This window comes from Erythrolamprus reginae, chromosome 1 (assembly GCF_031021105.1).
Source record: "Erythrolamprus reginae isolate rEryReg1 chromosome 1, rEryReg1.hap1, whole genome shotgun sequence".
Taxonomy (NCBI): domain Eukaryota; kingdom Metazoa; phylum Chordata; class Lepidosauria; order Squamata; family Dipsadidae; genus Erythrolamprus; species Erythrolamprus reginae.
In genome coordinates this window covers 101,210,836-101,235,790 of record NC_091950.1, presented here as the reverse complement: position 1 = coordinate 101,235,790, position 24,955 = coordinate 101,210,836, and the positions used below count along the sequence as shown (strand labels likewise).

The 24,955-nt window shown below is 37.5% G+C and overlaps 1 protein-coding gene across 1 annotated transcript in view; it reads right to left on the bottom strand.

Annotated features, from left to right (window-relative positions):
• LRRC4C (leucine rich repeat containing 4C) overlaps positions 1–24,955 on the bottom strand; it is a 203,186-nt gene that overhangs the window by 176,711 nt on the left and 1,520 nt on the right. The gene's annotated exons all lie outside the window — the stretch shown is intronic.

Genomic DNA, 24,955 nt, shown 5'->3' with positions numbered 1-24,955 from the left:
GGTTGAGAAGTGTGCTTCATCAGATTTCCCATGACATCAAAGGTTCTATTTATGTATTCAAGATGAATACTCTTTTAAACTTCCCCCCAAAGGAAAGGTGTTGATGAAGGGGAGGGTCATTGGAGGCAAGGCCCTATCTCCTCCTTGTTATCATGTACTCTATTACAGATATTATATCTGTATCTGTATCAAGATGTTGTTTGATTCATGTGCAATATTTATTCAATTGTGTACATTTTTTTTCACATTGCAACTATTGATTTTGTATTTATTAAACAATTTCCTCCCTCCCTCTCCTCCCTCCCTCCCTTCCTGCCTGCCTTCTTCCCTACCTCCAAACAAGGCTATATTTGACTTTAGAATGGCTTACTAAAATAAAGGACAAAGAGAAAAGGAATTGGCAATGCTAGAAGAAAAAGTAAATGCAATGGAATTGAAGCTACCTAAAAATGAATTACATTGATTAGATTTAATATTACACTCCAAGCATTTTTTTTTTTAAAAAAAATAGGCTTTAAAGGCTCTGAGGTCCACAAGCAAGACCTTGGGCAACTTTACGTATGACATGCAGGTTTACAAGCAGACCATCCCTGATCTATAAAGCATTTTTCCTTAGTCAACATGCAATATTAATACAGTGCAATGTAGAAAGGGCACATCTAGACTGCAGCATAATGCTGAGTTCTATATAGTATGTTGCTAAGAAATATTACAATGTACAGAGGATGGTATGTATATCATTGTGAATAAAATAATTATCCATTATTACATTAATAAATGCAGAATTGAAAGTCCCTAGTGCTAGATATAGAAACAGAAAAGACAGGTAATTTTCCACATCATCTTAATATGCTTATAGCTCCCATGTAGTACTTAAAAGGAGTAAGAATAGACATACAAAGAAATTAAACTTCAACTATGACATTGGCCATAGTTGCACTTGACAAGCATGTTCTTGAGAATGAAACTGGAGGGTCATTGTGTCTATAAGGTTTTAGTTCCATTAATTTTATTCCTCCTCCTAGTCAATATGATTTATACTCACTGATTAACACACACACATACAAACACACCACTACCAGAACACATGCAATAAAATTAACAAAAGATGACTGAAATATTATTTCTCCCCATCCCACTCTCTCTCAATGTATATGACACACTGAGAGAGTGATATTTATACCAGTTTTTATTCCCCAATAACAGTAAATAATCACTCAGATTTCTATATAGTAAATGGCAAGTGTTTACCAGAATTGGAGTCACATTTCAATGAACTGGATTAAGCCCCACGGAGGCTTCTTCCTGCCCTTTCCAGCCCTGTTTTCTCCCAGGAGATTCCTAGAGAGGCACCACGGAAACTTCTCCCCACCTTTTCCAGCCCTCCTGTTTCCTCCCAGGAGATTCCCAGAGAGGCCCCACAGAGGCTTCTCCCTGCCTTTTCTGGTTACTGTTTCAGAGAGTCAGGTTTGTAGGCAAAAAATGGTTCTTGAGAAGAGGCAAAAAAAATTTGAACACCCGGTTCTTATTTGGAAAAGTTCGTAAGTAGAGGCAGAGGTAGAGGTACCACTATACTTGCAAAACTTGAAGGTGTTAAGAGAAGAAATAGAAAGAATAAAATGTAGAAAAGAAAGGGGTTCGGTTCAAAGTTCTGCTCAGATTAAAGAAATTGGAGCAGCTAGTTAGGGCTGAAAAAAGAAGCTACATTTGGAGTATAAAATGTGCCCAAATTATCAGCCTCTTTTAGGGAGGAAAAAGGTGCATCTTATACACTGAAAAATATGGTATATAATATTTTATACACTTAATGTATTTGAATGGTATTATTGAAGTTTTACTCATATCTCTGGGCTATCAACTGGATATCTGCTACACCACCGTGTTTCCTCTGTGTATGTGTGTCTTTGATTACTCAGGGCTTACTCTGCACAATCCTTAACAATTACCACCACAACCAGTTGTACACGTTGGTATGTTTTAACGTGCCCATTCTCACTTGGGTGGAAAATACGTTTTGCATCTTGTCAATTTTTTTTGTTGATAATTCTTAGAGAATCACAGAAGTGGATTCTCCAGCTTAAGGCAGTTCATGGGAGAGTCTCCAATCACTTCTTGAGAGTTCTTGAAAACAATTGTTGGAAGTTCTGTAAAGAAATGGTTGCTTGCTAGAGACAGCTGTAAATCACCCCAATAAGATACTGTGAAAGCTACATGCCACTGGGCTCCTTATACAAGCTAGCATTTATGTAACATTCACACACCTTGGGAGAACTGTAGTACAAGATTATGTCATTAGGACAGCTGCCGTAATAGCTTTTAGGGATCCAGGCAGGAGAAAGTTTTCAGCAAAATGTCATTATAACAAAGTACCTAAGGAGAGATTGGACATGATGAGGCAGACTTGGACAGACTACCATGATAAAGATAGATGGTGAGCAGCTCCACTGTTTTTATGAAGCCCCTTGGAGAGACATTGAGATTCTTGAGCATGCATTAAAAATCAATTTTCCTAATTTGTAGATGCAAATATTCCTGTCTATAAACCTACTGACCATAAGTTTGCTGTATTACAGAATCAGAGGTAGTATTTGCTTACTTTCCCTACAGATTCTCAAATCTGGGCATGTGTGTGAACGCGACCTTCCGCGCATGCACTTGATCATTCACATGGCTTGCACGCATGTGCATGGCTTCAAAACATGCTTAAATAGGACAGCATAGTTCCAGGGCAGGGCGGGCACCAGTCCAAAACCACTGAATGCTGCTTCTGAACAGAATGTATTGAAGTTTTCAAGCCTAATAGAATTGAAATACAAGGTCAGTAGGAACACATAACTTTAAAAAAATTAAAATGACTAGGGATGGGCTAATCTACCCTATTTGAAATCAAAATTAGCTTGCCAAACTACACATTTACTCTTATAAATCATACTAAATAATTCAGGATCTCATTACAGCTCAGAAGTCTCTCACACACATAGTTTATCCTTTGAATAAGCCATATATACCCCAGCAGTCTTTTTCAGTCAGTCGTAACAGTAAGAGTCACTATGCTTTCTGTAACTGTTTTATTTTGCACATGCTGTGTTTACTGTTGTCCAGTACCAACACAGCAATCATGAGTGAGTGTGAAATGTTGAACTAAGATTAATCACCAGGACTGTTTTTGAAATGTGTATGATTCTTATTATAATAGAACCTGGGGGAGGGGGGGGACAAAGTTGGCAAATTAAGGTAAAAGGGGAACTCTAAGAGTTCGTATTTTCATGAAAGCTAAATACAGTTCACAAATAAATTATGAAGCATTAGTTACTCTTTTTGCTATTCTCTTAAGACTTCAAAAAAGTGGAGTTGTCAAGTGCAAAGAATTGTAGTGTTTACAGAGTGTTTATTGCATACACTACTTTTATGTAATATTTCAGGGGTACTTTACTCAAACTATAAACCACAAATTTGGCATGTTCTTTCCTTTGCATGGGATTTTACTAACAATAAAGTCTTCAGATAAGGTCAGAATTATAGAATTATTTCTTTCAGCCAGGTAAATGTCTTGGATTTTGGGTTTTTTTCTTCTTCTCTTAACTGAGCAAATTGGGAATTGTCAGCTTTTATTTGATAGTGTTGATAGTTGCTCATAAATAAGTGATGGGTTTTGTCCATAGGTGACTAAGGAGAGCTGACAAAATGAACAGTGGCTTTGCTTTAATTACCCATTTAGCATTTTCCTTACTTCTAAGAACAACCGCTTTCTAAGTGATAATTCCCTTGCAGTGAACTTTGGTAAAACTCTTTTTTTTTTCATGTTCTCAAATACCAACTCATTTCTTCTGCTCATATTTTTAATGTCACATATACAAGGTTGAGAAACAAATTCAGTGAAATGCTAAATGTGTGACTGAATGCCTTTCCTAAATGTAAAATTAAAATTAAAAACAAAAACAAACAGTTCTATTCCTTAGAAAAATAAAAGCTATAAAGGGATTGGGTTGGGGGTTTTTTTTGCAAGGATTATAGCTACATGTTCATACATAGCTGGCTACATTTTCTAACTGCACTTGTGGCTTTGAAAATGACACCCTAAAATCCAGTTGTTAAAATATTACTGCATTAGTGTCTCTCCTTTTACTGATGAGCTCATGGGATTGCTCATACAGGCACAAAATTGATCTAAATCTGCTTAGCATCAACGAGAACATTTGCACCATTATTTGCATTCCAACAAGGAAAAAACCTGCTAAAGGTTCGTGCACATCCCTAATTTATCATACTCTACTTAAAGTAATTACTTTGTTGCTTGTGAAATGCTTCCATAAACCAGAACATGTAACGGCCAACTACAGCTAAAGTATATCCATGTAAATAGTATGGTACAGCTATTATGAGGATATAAAAAAGCAAAGAAATCTGACATCTGCACTTATATGTAGTTCAGACCTTACCACTTATATTTAAAAATGTACATTCATGCATAGTTCAATACATATACATTACAGGAGTTTCTCTTCAACTGTAAAATAGTTTTTACCCTTTGTATAAATATAAAAATAGTATTATGCAAAAATAGTTTTGTAAAGCCTTTGATTCAGTGGTATGCAATAAACTACTTCTGAGATTAAAATCTTATGGCATCTCTGGTCCCTTACATGATTGGATAACTGTGCTCCTGTCAAACAGATAACAAGTAGTTAAAATAGGGAGTGCCCTATCAAATCCTGCACCTGTCAACAGTGGTGTCCCTCAAGGCAGCATTCTAGAACCAACACTCTTCATACTTTACATAAACGACCTTTGTGATCATATTATAAACAACTGCATTCTCTTCAGTGACAAGGTTAAACTATTTAACGCCACTGACAATGCTGCTACCCTTCAAAAAGACCTTGTCCATATATCAGAATGGTCAAACAATTGGCAACTTCAAATCTCAATCAAAAAATGTTCTGTCTTGCACATTGGCAAAAAGAATCAGAACATGAAATATAAGCTTGGAGGACACAACCTTGTAGATGACCCTCACTCTGTCACGAACCTTGGAGTACTCATACCTAATGACCCGAATGCCAGAGCCCAATGTAGCAATATTGCTAAAAAGATACTAAGAGTTGTTAATCTAATCTTTCATAGCTTCTTCTCTGGTAATATTACATTGCTAACCAAAGTATATAAAACATTTGCTAGACCAATTCTCGAACACAGCTCACCTGTCTGAAACCCACACTTCATATTGGACATTGATATAATTGAGAGTATAGAAATATTTCACAAGAAGAGTCCTGCACTCCTCTGCTCGCAAAAGAATAAAAAGATAAAAAAGCAAGTGACATGGTAAATTGTCTCCATATTTTTATTTTTACTTACTATAATTGAATATTCTCAATCTCAGGGACCTGGTAATATATAGACTATTTACACAAATTGCCATATAGAAAGGACAGAACCTTGGAGAATATGTTATTTTATATTTTCCCATTAAAGTTAATAACAACTGAATTTTTCCAACCACAAGAAAGAGAAAGGTGAGCCTAAAGCAAAAGCAAAATATGCCACAGTCTTCATGGGTAACTTTCCCAAAATTGTATTATGCAAAAGTAAAAGATCTGCAAATAGTAGCAATAAAAGTCAAGGAGCACAATGAAGTAATAAACAGAATAAACAGAAAGATACCATATTTATTAACAGTTCTACAACTAGTACAACAACCATCCTTAAAACTGAGAGTGAAGATATGAAAGTGGTGTCTAGATTCTTCCTTTTAGCATCATCAACAGGATCATAATCAACAACCATCAATAATAAAGGAACAAGCAGTCAAAAATATGCTCCTGACCAGCACTTGGTAAAAAAACAACCATGAATGCCTTGAAAAGCCACTCAAATTCTCTGAAATGTCTATATCTAGAAAGATCAGAATTGTGCAAGATATACCCTATGGCACTCTATGGAAGCAAAAATTGGACTTTAAAGGAGCAGAATGGGAAAAATACTATCCTCTTGGGAACAGTACAGTACTTTCCTCTTAGAAAAGGCTTTTGTGGACAATGTAGGAAAATGATTAGGCTCAAATTCTCCTATTTTGGACATATTCTGCAAAGACCTACCTCACTGGAAAAGGTTCTAATGCGGATATGGCAAAAAAAAAATATGCACAGATACAGTAAATGTGGTACCTTGCTCAACAATCCCTCTAAGAGGGATCTTTTAAAAATATATATTTTTATTGATTTTATAATATAAAACACACATACAACATATAACAAGTGCTCAGTGATTAGTGCCTGCCACCAGACAACATTTGCACCCCTCCACCAAAATGGGGACATATTTTAACTCAAGAGCAATATATCGATTTATATACAGTGATCCCCCGCTCGTTGCGAGGGTTCCGTTCCAGGACCCCCCGCAACGAGCGGGTTTTCGCGAAGTAGCGCTGCGGAAGTAAAAACACCATCTGCGCATGTGCAGATGGTATTTTCACTCCCGCAGCGCTAGCGAGAAGCCGAAGATTGGGGGCGGCGGGGCTGTTTTAAAATGTCGCCGCTGGCATGGGGGGCTTCCTAGCAGCCCCCCAACCCGGGTTGGGGGTCCGGGGGGTGCTGGCAAGCCCCCCATGCCGGCGGCGACATTTTAAAACAGCGGCGCCGCGCTGGCTGTCGGCGCTTTCGAGCTGAGTCCCGGAGCGAATTCACTCCGGGACTCAGCCCCAAAGCACCGACAGCCAGCGCCGGCGAACGGCTTCTCCGCGCTGGCTGTCGGCGCTTTCGAGCTGAGTCCCGGAGCGAATTCGCTCCGGGACTCAGCCCCAAAGCGCCGACAGCCAGCGCCGGCGAACGGCTTCTCCGCGCTGGCTGTCGCCGCTTTCGAGCTGAGTCCCGGAGCGAATTCGCTCCGGGACTCAGCCCCAAAGCGCCGACAGCCAGCGCCGGCGAACGGCTTCTCCGCGCTGGCTGTCGCCGCTTTCGAGCTGAGTCCCAGCGAGGCGGTGGGCTGGGAGCCGCAGGTGAAAGGAGCTCGGGCATCGGAGCGCGGCGCCAGGCATTGTTCTCCGGACCCCGCCCGCAGCCTGGAGAGGGAAAGGGCCGGTTTCAGCTTCACATTCCTCCAAGTCATTTCGCCGCTCGTGTCCTGGCTAAACCGGGCAGTAGGAGACAGGCGGTGGGCTGGGAGCCGCAGGCGAAAGGAGCTCGGGCATTGTTCTCCGGACCCCGCCTGCAGCCTGGAGAGGGAAAGGGCCGCCGCGGGGCTGAGCGGGCGGGGTCCGGAGAACAATGCCTGGCGCCGCGCTCCGATGCCCGAGCTCCTTTCACCTGCGGCTCCCAGCCCACCGCCTCGCTGGTTGGCTTCTCCTCCTGCTCAGCCTCGCCTCAGCCTTTGTGCGCGGCTTGTCCCGACAGCCCCCCACCCCAGCACTTTGAATCCAGCAGCTTCTGCTGGATACGGGCGGTGGGTGGGACGAGCGGCGCGGAAGCCAGGGGCTGTGGCAGCTCGCCCCCCCATCGCCCATATCCAGCAGAAGCGGCGGGATTCAAAGTGCTGGGGTGGGGGGTGTCCCGACAGCCCCCCACCCCAGCACTTTGAATCCAGCAGCTTCTGCTGGATACGGGCGGTGGGTGGGACGAGCGGCGCGGAAGCCAGGGGCTGTGGCAGCTCGCCCCGCCCATCGCCCGTATCCAGCAGAAGCGGCGGGATTCAAAGGGATTCAAGGCTAGCTTCTGCGCTTGGCTTGAGGACTCAGCTGGGAAGCGGCACGGGTGTTTTAAAAGGTCTCCGCCGGCATGGGGGGCTTCCTACCCCCCCCGAACCCCCAACCCGGGTTTGGGGGGGTGCTAAGAAGCCCCCCATGCCGGCGGAGACCTTTTAAAACACCCGTGCCGCTTCCCAACTGAGTCCCGAAGCCAAACGAACCCGGGTGGCCGGGCGAGCAGCGAGCAAATGGCAGGTGGCCGGGCGAAGGGCGGGTGAACGGAGGGCGAGCGGGTGCTGGGGGGGGGCTTCTCGCCCTCCCGCCAGCAAGAGGGGAAAGACCCAGGGAAGCCGCCCAGCAGCTGATCTGCCCGGCGGGGAACACCATCTACGCATGTGTGGCCATAGGAAAAAAGGGCGCACATGCGCAGATGGTGTTTTTACTTCCGGGTTGAAAAATCGCGATGTAGCCCATTCGCAATGGTCGGGGACGCAATAACCGGGGGATCACTGTATTATAAAGTGATTCCAATTTACCCCTTATAGATTGGTCTTGAATTCTACTAACCATATATCCTCTTACCTTGTCCTATCAGTTCCCACAGATCAGTTTCATTGCCCGAATTCATCCTCATATCCATAATCTCAAATTGAATATGATCCACCATATACCAATACCAGTTTTGTAATGTCCATTTTATCGCATGCTTCCAACCTAATACTATTACCACCTGAGTGCTTTCCATCACTGCTTCTTTTATTTCTCTAAATTCTGCCATGTCATTCCTTTTAACTAATATTGTCATTTCCTTGGTAATTGTCCATTGTATATTTAACATCCTATTAATATCCTCTTGCACTTTTCCACAAAATTTCTGCACTACTGGGCATTCCCAAAACATATGAATTAACACTCCCTTATCTTGACACCCATGCCAACAGGAATTCTTAACATTCCGCTGAAAGTATGTAAGTTCAGCAGGTGTGTGATACCACTTACGTAATATTTTCCTTCTCATTTCCCTAACCCTCGTATTCTTAATTTTCCTTATTTCTCCACTATATTTTTCATCTCTTGCACATCTACTACTCCGCCACCATTTAGTCAGTCCTTGGATCACACACCCGTCTGCCTGCACTAACATCTTATATATATTACTTGCTTGCGCCTGGGTACCCTCGCTTTTTTCTCTTATTATTTTCTCTAACTCTATCTCCTCCCTAAGTAGTGCCTTTTTATTCTCCCTTTCATTCAGATATTTGCATATTGCATTTATTTGTAGCCGTCTTCCCTTACCCAACTACCATTCTATACAATTTCTATTTGGCCTCCCATCCTTCTCATATAACTGTTCTATCTTAGTTACCCACTCTCCTATAACCCTATTTAGATTTGTTTCATTATCTCTATTTATTACATATAATGATGACAATTTTGATTTATATAATCCTATTTTCCTCTGCCATTTTTGCAACGAACGTGCAATCACGAGCCGAGGTGGCACAGTGGGTAGAGTGCAGTACTGCAGACCACTAAAGCTGCCTGATAGATCTGCAGGTCAGCGGGTCAATTCTCATCACCGGCTCAAGGTTGACTCAACCTTCCATTCTTCCGAGGTGGGTAAAATGAGGACAATATGCTGGCTCTGTTAAAAAGTGCTATTGTTAACGCTGTAAGCCGCCCTGAGTCTAAAGAGAAGGGCAGTATTAAAAAATTAAATAAATAAACCACACATCGCTGCGGGAAGCAAACTGGCAGTGAGGTAAGTTAGAACCCACCCTATTGCTAGGAATGATGGAAAGAACGAGAAGACAACATGGAGTAAGTTGGGTGAAGTGAGTTATAGTGGTGATGAATACATTATTGGAACATCTAAAATACTTAGAGACAGATTATCAGAGAAAATATATATGTTAGCTAAGATTCAACAACAACTTGATGACACAAAATCAACAATCACAGACCTTTGATGAAAAAAAGAAACCAGACAAGGAAAATCAATACTAATTGCATCATCTAAAATCTTTATATGATAGTGTTTATATGATAGTGTTTCATTATATACTACAGGTAGTGACTTTCTATTATCATTTCTATTATCATCACAGGGAGAAAGAGAAAAATTCAAGGGAGAGAAACTACATTTTCCTATGTTGAAGGCGGGCAGGAAGCTTTTGAAAAATAGCCATTTATGTTTAGCAAAATTTGTTTCTTCTAATCAGCAGTGGGGTTGCTCCCTGTTAGGACCAGTTCTTAGATGTCTATGGGCTAAAGTTTCCATATCTCAGCTGCAAAACTCCAGGTGACTATCATTTATTATTTATTTTATTTGAAAATATAAATAAAACTATGCAGTATCAACAGACTTGTAAAACTCCAGGTAACAAAAACAAAAGCAAAGAATCTATTTTTCCTTCTTCTATGTCTCATTTTATCACTGAGAATCTTTTTCCCTGTCTCTATATGTGTGTGTTTGTGTGTGTGCATAGACACACACACGCACATACACACACACACACACACACACACACACAAACCAACTGATCCCAGGGAACAATACACACAAGTTCTAAAACATATCCATTATGCATAGAAAACTGTAAGCAAAATAATATCTATGAAAACTTATTTTTTCCATTGTGTTCTTCGGAAGTATTTTAAGAATATATTCGGGTATCCATATGTGAGAGAGAATAGTTTAACAAACACATCATGGCAATTAGCAAAATATGTAATTTATTATTAATGTACATGCTAAATTAATCTGAGGGAAAAGGATGGTTTGGAATTATGAAATGTAAATAAAAATGTGTAGCTGTGAGGTGCACATAACAACCATCCTGTTGTTATAGATGTAAGTAGAATATATATATACTGTATACTATAAGTAGAATATAAATATATATATATATATATATATATATATATATATATATATATATATATATATATATATATTTGTTTTCGTAAATTTTCACGGGTATATGTATGTAGATTGTTCTGAGTTCGGGTTTTGCCCTGTGTAATGTTTTGCATGTCTATGCGACGTTTCGGTAAAATCACATTTACCATCATCAGGCTGGAGTTCCAATCTCTGTGTTTTTGCAAATGAATATTAGCAACTGACATTCCTTCTTAGCATGTAGTGTGGGGGTGGAGATTTGCTTTGAATGTAGCAAATAGATTGGGTGACTATGCTTCTGTGATCTGATTGGTTGGTGTAATCATGGTTATAGAAGGAATGGTATGAAGATTATGAAGTGTTTTGTTTAAGTCTGATTTCCAAATATAAAATTCTAAAATCATAATAATTAAAGGATTGACATATTGATTATAATGAAGTTTTTATTTTGTTTAAGGCTGGTTTCCAAATCTCTGGCAGACGTGAGGTATCATCCCGTTTATTTAAACAAAAAGATCTTTTTTCAATTTCAATAGCTTCTAGAGAGATTCTTTTATATAAATTCTCTGTTTTGTGGAGTAATTTAGTTTTTTCAAAGTCAATTTCGTGCCCTGTTCTTTTAATGTGCTGGACAAGGGAGGAGGTCTTCTCCTGTTTCTTGACTGCATTCATATGTTCTGCCATGCGCTGGCTCACTCTTCGGTTAGTTTGTCCAATGTATGTGGCTGCACATGTTTTGCAAGGGATTTCATAGATACCTTGGTATTCTAATTGGATTTTATCTTTGGGGCTCCTTAGGATATTAGATATTTTTTGGTTAGTGCAAAATGAGGTTTTGATGTTATGTTTTTGTAGAATTTTACTAATTTTATCCGTGGTGCCTTTGATGTAAGGAAGGATGGTGGTGCCATTGTCCTGTTCTTGATCTTGTTTTTTGGGGGGTGTCTCTTTATTGATTAGGTTTGTTATTGTTTTCTCTTTGAATCCATTAGAAATTAGTACATCTTTGAGTTTGTTCAATTCAGTTTTTAAGTGCTCATGGTCAGCTAAGCGTTTGGTTCTGGTGATGAGAGTTTTGGCCACTGAGGTGATTTGTGCGGGGTGGTGGTGTGAGTGTGCATTTAGATAACGGTTGGTATGGGTTTTCTTTTGGTAGATAGTATGTCCTAGGCTGCCATTGGGTTTTTTATAGACCAGTACATCTAGAAAGGGAAGTTGATCATTGATTTCTGTTTCCATAGTAAACTGTATTTTGGGGTGTAGGCTGTTGAGATGAGTGAGGAAATTGTCTAGTTTTTCTTTACCATGTGGCCAAATTACAAAGGTATCATCAACATATCTCAGCCAAAGTTTGGGTTTGTATTTGGCTTGCTCTAAAGCATTATTTTCGAAATATTCCATATAGAGGTTGGCTATGACAGGTGATAGAGGTGATCCCATGGGGGCTCCCTCTATTTGTTTATATCTTTGTTCATTATAGATGAAGTATGTATTGGTCAGGCAGTGGTTGGTAAGGTCTAGGATATATTTGGGGGGTTTGTGTTTGTCTTGGATAGCTGTCAAGGCTTCTGTAATAGGTATTTGTGTGAACAGGGACACGACATCGAAACTTACAAGTAGGTCATCGGGTTGTAGGTTTTGTTTTTTAATTATTTGTATAAAGTGGGATGAATTTTGAACATATGAGGTAATAGTTTCTGTATATGGTTGAAGGTATTTGGCTAAAAATTTGGCAAGGTTTTGTAGAGGGGAGCCTATAGAACTGACTATTGGCCTGAGAGGTATTCCTTCTTTGTGTATTTTTGGAAGGCCATAGAGTTTTGGACATATGGAAGATTTTTCTCTGGGGATGATTTTTTGCTGGATTTCTTCGCTGATGGGAGAGGCCTTGATTTTAGATTTGGTGGTTTTTTCTAGGTAGGTGGTAGGATCTGTGCTTAGGAGTTTGTAGGCCGGATTTTTTAGAAGATTTGTCATTTTTTCTTTGTATTCTGCTGTGTTCATTACTATAGTGGAGTTTCCTTTATCAGCTGGAAGGATTATTATATCCTGGTTTTTCTTTAGATTGATAAGTGCCTCTCTTTCTTCCTGCTGTATGTTACTTTTTGGAGGTTTACTAGAGCACAGAATATTAGTGACTTGGAGTCTAATTTTGTTAGCAGTATCTGGGTTGATCCCATGCAAAGTTGTTTCAATTCCACATATGATATTTTCAGTTGGTATTCGTCTTGGAGTTATTGCAAAATTAAATCCTTTTGAAAGAATATTGGTTTCTGTAGTGGTGAGTATCTTGTCTGATATGTTATGTACTGTTTTGGTCATAAGTTGTTGTGGAGGGCTGGGTTTTTGCTGTACCTCTAGTATTTGGAGTTTCTTATTATGTGTGTCTGTTTTGTATTGGGTTTCTGTTTCTGCCCTCCAGATTGATATTTGTTTGAATTTATCCCAGAGTAAAGGATGTATTTGGTTACTGATTTTAAGGTGAAGAGAGAGTAGACTTTTGTTGATGAGGAGAAGACCTCCTCCCTTGTCCAGCACATTAAAAGAACAGGGCACGAAATTGACTTTGAAAAAACTAAATTACTCCACAAAACAGAGAATTTATATAAAAGAATCTCTCTAGAAGCTATTGAAATTGAAAAAAGATCTTTTTGTTTAAATAAACGGGATGATACCTCACGTCTGCCAGAGATTTGGAAACCAGCCTTAAACAAAATAAAAACTTCATTATAATCAATATGTCAATCCTTTAATTATTATGATTTTAGAATTTTATATTTGGAAATCAGACTTAAACAAAACACTTCATAATCTTCATACCATTCCTTCTATAACCATGATTACACCAACCAATCAGATCACAGAAGCATAGTCACCCAATCTATTTGCTACATTCAAAGCAAATCTCCACCCCCACACTACATGCTAAGAAGGAATGTCAGTTGCTAATATTCATTTGCAAAAACACAGAGATTGGAACTCCAGCCTGATGATGGTAAATGTGATTTTACCGAAACGTCGCATAGACATGCAAAACATTACACAGGGCAAAACCCGAACTCAGAACAATCTACATACATATACCCGTGAAAATTTACGAAAACAAATATCTTGCCTCTACGGGGAGGACACTTTCCTACTGACTAGGACCTATGAAAAACTTGAAGTCAGAAAAGCCTCCATCTTATGTGATCTCACATTCCTACGCAACTGCAGGGACAAAAAAATAATTCCCAAATACTTCCAACTAAAATTCCACCCAAAAACCCCAACCATAGAGAGGATCCTAAAAAGAACTGAATTAGCCCTAATCAGAAATGAACTCCACAAAAAAAGATTCATACTTGATGAAATCAACAAAAGTCTACTCTCTCTTCACCTTAAAATCAGTAACCAAATACATCCTTTACTCTGGGATAAATTCAAACAAATATCAATCTGGAGGGCAGAAACAGAAACCCAATACAAAACAGACACACATAATAAGAAACTCCAAATACTAGAGGTACAGCAAAAACCCAGCCCTCCACAACAACTTATGACCAAAACAGTACATAACATATCAGACAAGATACTCACCACTACAGAAACCAATATTCTTTCAAAAGGATTTAATTTTGCAATAACTCCAAGACGAATACCAACTGAAAATATCATATGTGGAATTGAAACAACTTTGCATGGGATCAACCCAGATACTGCTAACAAAATTAGACTCCAAGTCACTAATATTCTGTGCTCTAGTAAACCTCCAAAAAGTAACATACAGCAGGAAGAAAGAGAGGCACTTATCAATCTAAAGAAAAACCAGGATATAATAATCCTTCCAGCTGATAAAGGAAACTCCACTATAGTAATGAACACAGCAGAATACAAAGAAAAAATGACAAATCTTCTAAAAAATCCGGCCTACAAACTCCTAAGCACAGATCCTACCACCTACCTAGAAAAAACCACCAAATCTAAAATCAAGGCCTCTCCCATCAGCGAAGAAATCCAGCAAAAAATCATCCCCAGAGAAAAATCTTCCATATGTCCAAAACTCTATGGCCTTCCAAAAATACACAAAGAAGGAATACCTCTCAGGCCAATAGTCAGTTCTATAGGCTCCCCTCTACAAAACCTTGCCAAATTTTTAGCCAAATACCTTCAACCATATACAGAAACTATTACCTCATATGTTCAAAATTCATCCCACTTTATACAAATAATTAAAAAACAAAACCTACAACCCGATGACCTACTTGTAAGTTTCGATGTCGTGTCCCTGTTCACACAAATACCTATTACAGAAGCCTTGACAGCTATCCAAGACAAACACAAACCCCCCAAATATATCCTAGACCTTACCAACCACTGCCTGACCAATACATACTTCATCTATAATGAACAAAGATATAAACAAATAGAGGGAGCCCCCATGGGATCACCTCTATCACCTGTCATAGCCAACCTCTATATGGAATATTTCGAAAATAATGCTTTAGAGCAAGCCAAATACAAACCCAAACTTTGGCTGAGATATGTTGATGATACCTTTGTAATTTGGCCACATGGTAAAGAAAAACTAGACAATTTCCTCACTCATCTCAACAGCCTACACCCCAAAATACAGTTTACTATGGAAACAGAAATCAATGATCAACTTCCCTTTCTAGATGTACTGGTCTATAAAAAAACCCAATGGCAGCCTAGGACATACTATCTACCAAAAGAAAACCCATACCAACCGTTATCTAAATGCACACTCACACCACCACCCCGCACAAATCACCTCAGTGGCCAAAACTCTCATCACCAGAACCAAACGCTTAGCTGACCATGAGCACTTAAAAACTGAATTGAACAAACTCAAAGATGTACTAATTTCTAATGGATTCAAAGAGAAAACAATAACAAACCTAATCAATAAAGAGACACCCCCCAAAAAACAAGATCAAGAACAGGACAATGGCACCACCATCCTTCCTTACATCAAAGGCACCACGGATAAAATTAGTAAAATTCTACAAAAACATAACATCAAAACCTCATTTTGCACTAACCAAAAAATATCTAATATCCTAAGGAGCCCCAAAGATAAAATCCAATTAGAATACCAAGGTATCTATGAAATCCCTTGCAAAACATGTGCAGCCACATACATTGGACAAACTAACCGAAGAGTGAGCCAGCGCATGGCAGAACATATGAATGCAGTCAAGAAACAGGAGAAGACCTCCTCCCTTGTCCAGCACATTAAAAGAACAGGGCACGAAATTGACTTTGAAAAAACTAAATTACTCCACAAAACAGAGAATTTATATAAAAGAATCTCTCTAGAAGCTATTGAAATTGAAAAAAGATCTTTTTGTTTAAATAAACGGGATGATACCTCACGTCTGCCAGAGATTTGGAAACCAGCCTTAAACAAAATAAAAACTTCATTATAATCAATATGTCAATCCTTTAATTATTATGATTTTAGAATTTTATATTTGGAAATCAGACTTAAACAAAACACTTCATAATCTTCATACCATTCCTTCTATAACCATGATTACACCAACCAATCAGATCACAGAAGCATAGTCACCCAATCTATTTGCTACATTCAAAGCAAATCTCCACCCCCACACTACATGCTAAGAAGGAATGTCAGTTGCTAATATTCATTTGCAAAAACACAGAGATTGGAACTCCAGCCTGATGATGGTAAATGTGATTTTACCGAAACGTCGCATAGACATGCAAAACATTACACAGGGCAAAACCCGAACTCAGAACAATCTACATATATATATATATATATATATATATATATATATATACACTGTACTGTATATATACTACAGAATAAAAATAAAGTAATTTTTCAAAGCCAGAAACTTGGAAATGTCACTCCTTTGTGCTTAAAAATAGAAACAACTGCAGGTTTATGAAGTTGTTGTACTAATTAGTCCATTCTTTCTGCATACAGTTTATATGTGAAAATGTAATTACCTAAGGGAACATATGTTTGTGCACACTCTAAAAGGCTCATTCTAAGTTCCTAAAAGTGAATTTTATAAACCACTATTTCCTTGTGCTTTATTTAAAACTATATCAGATTTCAGCCTATTTATTGAACATAATTTTATTCTGTCCTTACCCAAAAGAAGAAGTCACCTCTTTTTGTGTTTTCAAAAACTCTGTGAAATACATTCAATCAAGAAACAGAGGCTTCCCCAAGGTAAACCAGTAAAATAATAGATATTTAAAAGGGAACCTTCTAAAATAAGACTGAATGATCTGAACAATTGTGTCTTTCTAGGTCTGCATATGTAAAGATGCGTATTAAGGCTTCCTACCTGGGTGCCTCAAACATACAGATACATATATACATAAACATCTACATAAACTTCTAATTGTTGCATGCTTTTATGTCTAAAGTATTGCATTGGATGGAACATCCATTTTGTAGAGTGGAATTATCCCTGGTAATTTTATTTTACATTCATTTCTTCCATTTGTAAATTTATGTGAAATAGTTACAATAGAAAACTGGACATTCAGCAGAATGAAGAATTAAAGGATAGGAAATGAACCTTCAGCTTAAAAAGAGGAGTCAGTACTGACTTAATATCAGTCACAAAGGTTAAATAACAAAACAGACGTGAGGAACATCCACAGTTTGGGAAGATGTTAAAGGTATTTCCCCAGAATTACAAGAGAGAGAATCAACATATATAAGTATGTAAACATTGTAGATCAAAATGGTTATCTACATGACAATTAGAAATTTTATTATGGGTATCTTTCTCTATTGGACACAGGCAATATATAAGAATACAACCTCACTTGCTAAATTCAGATTCAGGTCTATTATTCTAAAGTTACCACTATGGCCAATTAAAAAAAAAAATCAATATGTATTTGTTGTCTCACATAGCTTTATCCAGTAGCCATCTGACCAATAGCAACAGTAGAACTTTAAACTGTAGCCTAAGAGTAACTTCTTAGTGAAAAGCCAACTCCCAGGAGAGTGTCAGATCAAGCATACAGTACAATTCTTTGCAAAAATTCTTGAGGAAGAGGCCTATGGCAACAAGTCATTGAATTCAATATATTTCTTCAACATTTGAGACAATTTAAAGGAATGAAATCTATGTTTGTTGTGCATGTCCAGCCTTTTTATTTCTACTGTTCTTTGCAGTTCATTAAAAGAAAATCTTGATTGCATGGCTAATTAAATGATTTCCCCTGCACAGGATGTACATTTTATTTCATCTGGGATGCTCAAAAGAACAGAAGGGAATTGACTATTTGACTTCCACATATTTATTTGAATCTCCTGAGAACTAAAAAAAAAAAAGGAATGCAAGTTCAAAATATAGCTCCATGTTCAATCTTCCCTCTGCCTCCCAAAGAAATTTGGAATAAGCATTAGAGCAACACAGTCCTTTGGATTTGATTGACAAAAGGGGGCTTCCAGACCCATATTCTCTCTGCAGAACTTTAATAAGTCTTTGGGATCCTGAGAAAAGCTGTGGGTGCTTTAAAAAGCTGTGGTACATGCAATATGCATTGAACTGAAATTGAAGCACTAGGCAAGGCAATCTTTATTTATTTTTAGGATTTCTTCTAATAAACCAAGTTGTAGCCTAGTGTTTCTTTAGTTAACACCAATCTGTAAAAACAATACAAAATCCAGCTATTTTTGAAAAGATATAACAACATTGTCAAATGGACATTGTTTCATAAGCAGTTGCTATAATCAAAACAGTATACAGTATGATAATATTTCTACTTATTCTTTACTAAATCTATTCAGTCCATATTCAATAAGAATCCAGGTAAGACGGACGCTATATCAGGGATGTCAAACTTGTCCACTGGCCAGATGTGTCATGCACTTGCCACGGCACCCCATTTTAGTGAAGGGGAGGAAATGTTGTGATACATCATGTGATGACAATATGACATCACAAGTTTGACACACCTGCTCTATATCTTCTGAATGTTAGCAGCTATCTATAAAATATCATCTTGTTAATTTCAGAGTTGTTTTCTTGCCAACACCCCAGGCTAAATTTCTCACAAGTGCTGAAAGTATGATAGTTCCATCAATGCAATTTATTTATTTAAACAAATAAATGATTTTTTTATAGCTACCCATTTCATAGCAATCACTCTGATTACTAACTATTGGGTTTCCACAGTATGTCATTGATTTGAGATGATGTTTGGAATATTTATGCATACACAATACAAGCTTTGTACTTCACAAACCCCTTTAAAAATATTTTATGGACATACAATTTCTATCTACTTCCTGCTATGTACCTGTATATTCCTCTTTGCAGAACTTTAATAAGTCTTTGGGATCCTGTATTGCATAGCGCAATACAGATGCATGCATACAAAAGCCTAGTCCATTTTCTGTAGGATGAAAATGCCCTTATTTCCCTAGATCATCACATCTAGAAAAAGACAGACAAGCTGCAATCAAAAATAAAGCAGTAGGGAGAAAAACAAATAAACCATGAATTTGCTGAAATTATTTGTGTACACTACTGAAATACCCTAGTGAAACAGGAGAATTTTGAACCTCTGTTAAAGAAAATATAGTCATGCCTCATTACAAAGACTGAGGTCTAAATAAATATCATGAGAATTCTTTTTAATTATGCATTTGTATCATTTGGCAGCCTCTTTGCTAAGATTATCACTGTAGCAGATTGCAACCAGGTCAATGATATATTAATGTTTTCCAATCTAGCATGCAAGAGGCAAACTGACTTTCACAGACCACCTGATGTCACTTTGCCCAAGAGTCATTCATTGACATGACAAGGGAATTTATGAGTCACTGCATCTTAACTAAAGTGAAGACCCTACTGACTGCATTACACATGAAGCAGCTCCAAAGTTTAATATGGTTGAATGCAGGTAAACTATTTTGTCCAGGTGAGAAGCTCCTCTCAGAAAGCTTGCTCCTATTTATAATGAAGTGCTTAAAACAAACTTTTCTGATGCACTTTTCTGGAAAGCAGAAACAACAGACACCCAATAACCCATGAAATGGTCCAGAACTATTTTTATGTGTAATACTAATTGGGAGAAAACATTATGTATCTTGCTTAAGCTTCGGAAAGTAAAATTTCTCATTTCCCAAAAATGTAAACCTTGCTGTTCTGGGGGAAAAAACTACTGAAGGATTTATTAGTTCAATAGTTATGTCCATGGCTCCAGATGTCTGTATTTTAAAAAAACTTGACCTTTAAAAAAAACAAAAAACAAAATCTAGCTATAATTATATATTGCAGATAAAAGCTAGGAAATAGATCCTTAAAAAACTACATGTATTTTTTTTAATAAAATCCATAGTCATTTATTGCCTCATGTTGTACTTGATTTAAAAATTCTAGACCAAGTATGTTAAAAAGTTCCCTTGGCTTGCGGAATCTGTTTATGATTCTAAGTAGCATTTTATTTTACCCATAATGGAGACCATCATTCTAAAGAGGTCCCAGAGATGAGGATTCCAGTCAAGTAGACTTAATGTTATTTCTGATTGTTTAACTTCACCTATTTAGATAATCTTTATTGTCATCCCCCTCCCCCTGTGGGCACTCTGGCATACATTAAAAATGACATTCTGTTACTTGCTGCCAAAAGTGTACACATGCATAACACACATATACCGGTAGATATGTTACATGTATTTGGTTTGCTTGGAAATATTCAATTCACATATCTCACTACTCTAAATATTGTAATATGTTTAATTTTTTAACACTAAGTAATATCATCTGTCCAGTTCTCTCAAAAATACGATTCCCTCATTTAAGGTTGCAGGATATTGGAGGCTAAGATATGTATCTGAAATAAACAAGCAACATTTTTTCTCTCTGCATCTCTTGTAATCAAATTATATGGATATTATTGTTGTTGTGAACCATATTATAAAAGAATAAAGAACAATAAGCAAGAGAATAAGTATATCTGGATCAAGGGCAAGAGGAATCATACAACTTGCATCTTGAAATATCACTATAGCAACATTTAAACCACACATAGAAAATGATGCACATTTCTATACTTGCTTCCTTGGATACCAGATACAAATGACCTCTCTCTGGCTTAGTTTGCCGCATACTTAAAGCAAAATATGTTATTTTCATTACCTGTAATTATATTCTTCCTCTATGATTTAATCAACGTAAGTAGTATCTTATATACTATATCTGCCACTTCATAGTTAGCCACAAAATAGTTAAAGCCAACATGCGGACATCATTCTGGAGAGTTGAACAAACGGCTTAGAATTGTTTCAACAAGAAACCAAATCTTTCTGTTCTAATGAAGAATTACAATTCTTATGCAATCCCAAATATGAAACTCTACTAATTAATTGATTTAAAAAGTGTTTTGCAAATCTTCGACTCATCAAGAAAAGTCAATGGTTATACTGTATATTATTGCATTTATTTTGAATGATTGTTTATATCATAGTCTAGCATGACTTCCAAATGAAATAAATCCTGATTAAAGCAAAGCTGTCCACATGAAAGCATCTATTGCTATAAATCATAGCTTGCACAAACTTTGCAGTATAAAGATTCCTATGGCTAGAAAATAAGCATCACTATCAAGTAATGGCTGCATTATTATTATCATTCCTTTATCTATTATTCTTTATTTTAGCTGTTTTATAGGGATTTTTTTTAGCAATAGCAATAGCAGTTAGATTTAAATACCGCTTCACGGTGCTGTACGGCCCTCTCTAAGCAGTTTACAGAATCAGCATATTGCTCCCAACAATTTGGGTACCCACTTCGGAAGGATGGAACATTGAGTTAATGATTTGGAATAATTTAACAATAATACATTTAGATTTATTGTTTTAGTTTTGTTGAACATTATCCAGAGTCACTTGTTTGTAAGATGGGTAGTGACAGAAATCAGATAAATAAATAAATCAGTTATTTCATGGAATAAGATACTCAATATCCCCGTGACAAAAAAAGTATTAACTCTAAAATTACCATACAATTTTCTACTAATTAATTGCTTTATTAATTATACAAAACTTTCAACTTCTCTCAAGCTAAGAGAACATGATAGATATATGAATCCTTCCTAGCCATACGTGGTTAAAGAGAGAGAGGTTAATTGAGAACTTTTTAATAACTTTTTGCAACACATTTCATATTTTGAAATAGGAAGAAGGGATGCCCTCATGAAAATCATTTTTCCTTGACATTAATAACCACATCCTAATAAATCTACATTCATAACAGCATATTATATTATGTACACATTCCATTTTACTACTGTCATTTCTTACAGCATTAAACTAGGAGGCGAATCCTTGTTTCATCTGTACTAATCAATGTAATCACAATTTCTTTCAATAGCATAAACATAGATATTTAAATAATATTAACTAACAAAATAGAAGATAGATGGGTTGTAGGGGAGAAAGATAAGGAGAGGAATAGAAACTTTGCAAGGCATCATCTCTGCTGTTCTAACATGATTCTTTAAAGGCTACATTCAACCCTGTAGGGATTCGTATATCTTAGCATTATGAAACTGTTTTCTCTGCAAGAAGATATTTTGAACCATCCTGACTATGGAGAATAATTTTCTTTTTTAGATTAGCTAATTTGCAGTTCTCTTAAAGCCAAACATGCTACATGAAACAAATCTTTAACAGCCCATGCTTCTTTCCTTTCACTAGCAATTCATGCATTTTATACCCAAAATTGTTCTCTATTCAGAAACTCCTGGCTGTCACTTCCTAGCTGTCTGATGGTAATTGCAGAATTGCTTACCCTTTTATTCTGGGGGGAAAAAAATTGGAAGGCATCTTGGTTAATTATCAGATGCTGATGAATGTTGCACTTATATTCTGACACAAGCAATGAAAACAGTTAACCAGATGAAATGCCTATCCCCACCACAATGGAAATAACACCACACATTCAAAATAGGACATAAATACAAAAACAAAGGATTTTGAGGATATTTTCACTGCTCCTGTTATTACCTATAAACAGTACAGGTGTGCCCATCTAAATGACAAAATCTCACCTATCACAACAAAAGAGAATGTTGAATTCCAATCTGAACCATGTCCACATGTGGTTTCCTTTTAGCTCTCATGCCAAGCAAGTTTAGCATCCTTGAAAGTCCACATCCACTATCACCATTCCACACACCAGTGAGATTGACTCTTATTTCATCAAGATTTCCCCCCTCCCCCCAAGCACACACACCCTCCCCAGATTCAATGGACATGTAGCTTTGCAATATAACTGGCCCAGGATCAAACAATGGTGGCACTATTTTCCTGCCAAATAGCAAGGTGGCTTTACCAATGAATTCTTATTTATCAGATCATAGTAGAGTGATTCAGTGCCAAAAGAACTGTTTTATATATCTTTTTCGTCCTTTAAAAACACACTGCTTTTTCCTTCTCCATCTTATTTTAGGACTTGACTAACATAAACACAACATCCATATTCTAGTGCTGTTGATACAAGGATGGTCCTAACTGGGACAAAACATATGCAGGGAATGGAGTCAGTGAGAGAACAAATAAGGTTTGTTGAAACAGGTCCCCCAAATAATGGCATGTGTTAAGTAAAGAAACTGTAATTATCCATTTGTTTTCAATGATTTACTTAAGAGTTATGAAATAAAGGGATTTTTTTTAAAAAAAAAACCCTTTGCTATGATAGCTTTGCAGGATTAGGAATCCTTGCATGCGTGTCTCTGAGAAGATGGTTCAAAGTTTACTATATTTTATGTATCTAACACTTAAGGGGTATGACACAACACTGTATAGCATAACTATTATAAACAGACAGTTTCATTAGGCTATGAAGAAAAAATAATTAAGCCAAATCTAAGAAATATTGACATTGTTGGTTCGACAGGTTATCAAATATGTTGAGAAGTCATGTCTAAATAACATAATGGGGAAACACTGAAAAAATGCTCTTATAAGATTACAACTGGAAAACAATCTTGGAGAGGTGTTACCTGTGAAGCTATTGCTTTTATGGAAAAGCAGATCTTCACAGTTTGATTAAGTACACTGGTATATATGTAGACATTTTGATTACCAGTCCATGGATGCAAGATCAGAAGAGCCACATGTGAGAAGAAAACATACATTTAAATGGTAAATAGAAATGCTCAAAAGAAGTTAATCTGATGGTAAGTGATTAGTTACCGCAATAGCTTTTAAAATATCTTGTCCTTTTCTGTGTCCTATTCTGCATCTATGCACTACATTTTTACAAGAATGAAATGCCCTCCTTTTGGACCAGAAAGCCGCTGTAATTAATAAAACAAAATTACCATGAATCAACTTTCTTAGTGGAAAGTAAAAACTTTCCAGGCTCATTTTTTCCAACTTATGAAATGGCTATAATTACAGTTTTGTCCAACCACTGCATTATTTGAATTTGATCTGTTGTGCAAACTCAACTCTTTTGTTAGTTGATGGCTGTGTTGCATGGATCCAGAAAATTGGATTAATTGTGTATGTGATGCTCCAAGCTACCACATCTAAGTAGGATGTACAAAGAAATCCACAGTCCCTCCCAGTTATATAGGAGTACAGAACATAATGTGCAATCCTATTTCCTTAGTGAACATGCATAGGATCGATGTTAAACCTTTCATTTTAAACCGAAGCATTTAAGACCACTGCAACATAGAAAAACAATAAGATATACCCAGAATATTCAAGAAAGTGTCATTTATGAGAACCCACATTGCCACAGTCATGCTCTGGGAAAACTGAGAGGATTTACTATCAAATCATAGTACAATTAATACTCTAGGAGACATCTGAGGAAAGATCTCCCTCACATTCCTTCTTTGGACACAGATTGCCAAATAACTTGAGCCACCAATCTCAGAATCATCTTTTCCCAGTTTGCATGATAACCATGCTTTGTTATTACACCTTCTCTTACAAATACTTCTTCAGATGGTGACATCCTTTCCATTTCTTCCCCTACTTGACTCTTCCTCACACCAAATTCTTTCCACTGACCTTCCAAGCCAGACCTAATTTTCTCCAGATATATGGGACTTCAACTCCTATTACATCCTACCCTGAGCCAACAGAGATGGCCATGCAACCTATAGGTGATGGGAACTGTCATCCACCTTACTTTAGGGTTGGAGAAGACTGTTATGCAATGGAGATGAATTTGGCAGCCTTGGGCCACTTGGTAACTCAAGCATTACATTGCCAGATACTGCAGGAGCACGACAGGCATTTATTAGAGAATGAATGGAAAGGATAGCTAGAGAACCAAGGTATCTGCAAGGGTTACCCAAAGGTTGATTCTCTTCCTCACCCTACCTCCATCCAAGTACCTCCC